The sequence below is a fragment of the Neopsephotus bourkii genome, unplaced genomic scaffold (assembly GCF_033783945.1).
Source record: "Neopsephotus bourkii isolate Nb327-2 ecotype Australia unplaced genomic scaffold, CSIRO-AGI_Nbou_v1 NB_274, whole genome shotgun sequence".
NCBI lineage: Eukaryota > Metazoa > Chordata > Aves > Psittaciformes > Psittacidae > Neopsephotus > Neopsephotus bourkii.
Window position 1 is genome coordinate 1,175,001 of NW_026900783.1, and position 5,024 is coordinate 1,180,024.

General features: G+C 43.1%; 1 long non-coding RNA gene across 2 annotated transcripts in view; it reads right to left on the reverse strand.

Moving 5' to 3' along the window:
* LOC133208697 (uncharacterized) overlaps positions 1-3,733 on the reverse strand; it is a 5,584-nt gene extending 1,851 nt beyond the window's left edge. Inside the window, exons 1-2 of one of the 2 annotated variants that reach the window (XR_009724488.1) lie at positions 3,716-3,733; positions 1-125 (exon numbers count right to left, since the gene is read on the reverse strand). The exon at positions 1-125 is cut by the window's left edge and continues 1,851 nt beyond it. This is a non-coding gene — a long non-coding RNA (uncharacterized LOC133208697). Of the gene's footprint in view, positions 126-1,714; positions 2,070-3,715 lie in introns of those variants that run through there. The other variant, XR_009724486.1, reaches the window with a different exon arrangement.
* Positions 3,734-5,024: the final 1,291 nt, after the last annotated feature.

Here is a 5,024-nt window from a genome sequence, read left to right on the forward strand (position 1 = left end):
CCATCTGTGGGGATTGGGGAGGTCGCCAAGATTGAGCAAAGACCCCACCGGTGATGGGGATCTTCCCTTCTCCCAGCTGTCAAACAGGAAATCTTGAGAAGTTGACCGGAGAGTTATGGAATTACCTGTGGAAACATATTGTGGAGGGTCAAGCCAGAGGGTCGATTTGTCAGGCGGCGGTGTCAGGGTCCTCACATCCACAACTGTAATTTGTTTTCTTAACACTTTTTTTTTTTTTTCCAGGATATGTAGCTGCAGAGGCCTAAGCCTATAAATTTCCAACTTCACACATGTTCATTGTTTAGTTTCCTTTTCTTTTTTCTTCCTTTTTTTTTTCTTTTTCTTTTTCTTTTTCTTTTTTTTTTTTCCCAAGGTCTGGTTTTATCCATAGAGGATTTTTTACTAATGTGATAAACTTTAGGAACTCAGATTCCATACATCACAGGCCGTGGTGTCAGAAGATTAGCAAACAGCATCCTTTGTAAAGGCATGATTTATCTGTCCCCCTTTTATCCCATCTGCACCCCCCTCTCCCTCCACCTCCACAGCAAAACAAGGTTGGTTTACAAAAGCATTCTTTACAGAAGGATCTATGTAGAAAATTTCTCACTAAATTTAAGATGAAATTAAAATATTGCCCAGCATTTTGGATGGCAGAATCCTTTCAATCATTTTACCATAATTAATCCAGAATAACAAAACCAGCAGCAAACCAGAATGGAATCAACAAGTAAATGTTTTTTTCCATGCAATAATTGCTCAGCCTGGAGAAGAGAAGGCTCCTGAACGGGAGACCTTGGAGCAGCTCCAGTGCCTAAAGGGGCTGCAGGAGACCTGGAGAGGGGCTTGGGATAAGGGCCTGTAGGGACAGGCCAAGGGGAATGGCTTGAACCTGCCTGAGGGGAGACTGAGCTGAGCTCTTAGGCAGAAGCTCTTCCCTGTGAGGGTGCTGAGGCGCTGGCACAGGGTGCCCAGAGAAGCTGTGGCTGCCCCATCCCTGGCAGTGCTCAAGGCCAGGTTGGACACAGGGGCTTGGAGCAAGCTGCTCCAGTGGAAGGGGTCCCTGCCTGTGGCAGGGGTTGGAGCTGGAGGAGCTTTAAGGTCTTTTCCAATTTAAACCAGTCTGGATTCTATGATGAATAAGGAAGCAGAAATGCTGCAGTCTCTCCCAGATAGATCAAATCCCAGGGTGAGTGTTGTGATGTGCTGGTGTTACTGCGGTGCCATCCTCACCATGTCACAGGCAGGGGGGAGATGGAGAGGAGGGCTGATGGAAACAGTCTGTGGGTTTGAGTTCTGTTCAATTTCATTTTTTTATTAGGGGATATGTCATTTTTTTGTTTTCAGATATGATCATCTGACTGTTATGTGAAGCATTAGGACAGCAATAAGAGTTTTAGCTGAAAACGGGGCCAAAGTCACTGAAGAATTTTGTAGAGTATCTTATTTAATTACAGATTTCATCCTGGAGCAGAGAACTTTCATATAGAGCAAAGCCCTCTGTAGCACCTTCTTTCCCTAACGTCTATATACTCTCATTTTCAGCTCTCGCCTTCTATTTCTGAGCACTAATGCCCATTAATATCCAGAAAGTGTCAGTTGTATCCAAAGTTTCAGTCTATTAAATCAATGAAAAATATATTGGATTTAATATGTTTGGCTTAGGAAATTTGTTTTGTCTGCTGCAGCCTACTGCAGCTTGCTCTGAGCTTACCTCTGTTTGAATTAGAGGGTGCCGGCTCATGTGCAGCTCAGACATTGGCCCATAAGACCGTGAAGCGTAGCTGATTTTTGGAGAAACTACTAAGTAGTTTCTATAGTGATAATGATGTACTATGTGCACCTATTGGGAATATATAAAATTAGAGAGAATTTCTGTTTGCTTTGGTCCTCTTTCTAGAATAATTACAGTAACTGCCATTCATTCCCATTCTGTTACCCTGATTATTCTAGAATAACCTGGTTATTAGGGTTTAGTCGTGTTTAAGAACATACTGCAAAGTGACAACTTGTCATGTTGGTATTATCAATACTTTAAAATTTCCATATTAGTGACCCAATTTCCTCAAGATTTCTGAGTGTTTAATTTGGTGGGGAGAAGGAGGGAGGGGAGTAAATGATGCCTCTTGCCCTTCTCTATTCAAAGTAACCTTAATTTTCCATTCCTGAATAGAAACCTTTCCCTTAGAGACTAAAAAAAGAGTTGAAACAATTACATCTTACAACCCTAAACACATTCTCAACTTGGAAACCCTTCCTCTTCCACTGAATGTACTGGTAACCCTTTTAAGATTTCCCCCTACAAGTGACAGAAGTGCCATTGCTAAATTCAGGGAATTATGGAATCAAGAATTGCTGAGTGGCCAGCTTCAGACCTGTTTCCTAAAATAGCACTTTGTAGCCTTAAAAAGCCACCCTGTTTAATGGAATATATTACCTTTACCAGCACTTTCCCTCTAAGGTGAGTTATCCTCCACAGGGCAGGTGGACAGTAGTAGGTATTTCCACTCTTACTTGAAATTTCCTCTGCCTAGAGGAATTTCTCCTCCAAAAGGACTGAGGTTTAACCAAATGAAGCACACAAAAAGCTTCACGCTGGTGAAGGTGCATATAAAGCTGTCCAGAAGCACACTTAGCTGACGTACTGACAGATTGTGCAATTTTGCTGTGGTAATTACTCAATGGTTCAGCAAATGGTAACTAAATACTTTGGAAATCAAAATGTCTAATTGCAGACGCCCATATGGTATATCCCCATCCATTCCGCAGAAGGTAATGTAACAAGCACACCCAAACCTTCCCTTAATTCCCCCAGCTCAGAAGCCACCAGTGACACAAAACAGTTGTAATTTGGAAGAGTGTTTGGGGAAACAAGATATAAAGAAAAGAGCTTTTGGAAAGCATGATGTGCTACATGCAAAGCTGGGTTACAGGAGCAAGATTGAGCTAATTTTGTCAAGAAAAAATATTAATGCTAATTTTGTCAAGAAAAAATATTAATGTTGCTACTCTAGTGTTCATATAGAAACCTCTTTACTGCCATAGATAGGCCAAAATTATAAAGGTAGGTTCAATATTTGGTCTTTGCAAGCAGGGGAGACAGGTGGATGTGGACACACAAGGTTCATGACACAGGTGATATCTGTGTTGCACCATGCCAGGGGAGCATGGAAGAGCATGGGGCCGCCCACACCAGCTCTGGGGGAGCCCATCACCATGGGAAAACACATTCCCCAAATGCACCAGCAAGTACCAAACCCCAAGGCTGAGCAGGAGAGCAGAGAAAGGACCTGGGCCACCTTCCTCCCGGGTTTCTGCATACTGAAGGATGACCCAGGCAAGAAAAGGAGATAGGAGGACTTTGTCCAATGGTGGCAGATGATGCTGTGGGGTAGAGGAGAGCAAATGAGGTCCTTGCATCCCCTTAAAACTAGAAATGGGGGAGATCATTCTTAAACCAGGATTTAAAATGAAGTCCTTGGTCCCTTTTGCTCCTGATGAGGAGTTCAAAGTCAGGCAACCCAGAAGAAACTCCAAAGAACAGTGTCTTATATAGATGTGAATTAATAATTTTCCAATGTTTCTTTTGGAAGCTCTTAATCTGAAGAATTGCTAAAATCTGACTTCTGTATTTATCCATCCATCCACCCAACCATTCCTATTGCTCCTCCACCAGGTTTTAAGGTCTTTAGAGAATGTTTTTCCCCCTCCATACCTCCTGTTGCACTACTCCGTGCAACATCCACATCTTCAGTTTCCAAGGAGAGGAGCAGCTATCTCAGTGCTCAGAACAGCTCAGCCATGCAGATGAACTGCACATCAGCCAGTTGGGTTTACTGCTTTGGGCTGGCCCTTTGCAAGGTCAGAAGGCGGCAAACCCCTACCTCTTATTTGAGGCAACACCTTAATTTACAAGTGTTCAGACACCCTTAATGAAGGAGGCCTAATGGAATTAATCATTAATTAGGGCTCCTGAACTGGCTTCAGACCTTTTTCCTATACAAGATAGTCCTATGTTCTACATTTTGTAATAACTAGGCTGAAAACCTGCATTACTTACCTCTCTTCTTCTCAGAAGAAACCCAACCCCCCATTATTGTGACTCTCCTCGGGATTAGGGGTTCTTCTTTTTATTTCTTGCTATTAATGTTTAGAAGCTATGAGGATGTATGATTAATGCAGGTAGCGTGACTTTGATATAGGACAAAGTAGCATTAATTGTATGATATACATTATTTTTAAAACAACTACATTGTCTTCATCTTGCATAATTATCTCTTTGTTGCTGTTAATCAGGATTTCCCAAAGTGGCACACAATAAAAAGCATTAAGGTTTGTGTCAGCAGATCCAAATCTGGAATCAAATCTATCTGTACCATCAGGTGCCCATTAGGCTGGTGGAATTGCACATTAAAGGTACTCAGACAATGCAGGCAGTTTTCTCTTGCAGTAACAGGGAGAAAGGAGAAATTAGAGCTCTTGGGCACTGAAGGAAAAGACAGTTCCTGCCCAGTTCATTATATACAAGTGAACAGAGGGAAACAGAGATGAAATATTCACCCATTGATGGTTTTGACCACTGCTCCAGATACTTTTCAGAATATCCTGTCTGCATGAAAATATCCTCAAGGTTTTTCTCACTCAAGTTTTAGCCACAACATTTTACTCTGGTCAGGCAACACTGCACAGAAGGGGCTTCCAGAGCACAGCTGCTGCTGTTTCCTGGCAGGACTGAGTGGTACTTCTGTGATGTGTCTTACGCAGGCATGGCGGTAAGGATGGCCAATGCCCCACTTCAAAGTGTGACAGATGGGTCGAGTACGGAGCAGAGGTCCCAGGCAGAGGCAGAGCCAAGGCCAGGGGATGCAGAAACCACCAAATCATTGGGGCAGCTTGACAGACTGTTGCTCTGGTGCCACTGAGCAGTGCTCAGCCATTGATCCAGGGTCAAGACCTATTTCCTAGAGGAAGAGTGAGCAACTGGACGCAAACCTTCATAAGGACACACCAGGGCTGGTGTGCTG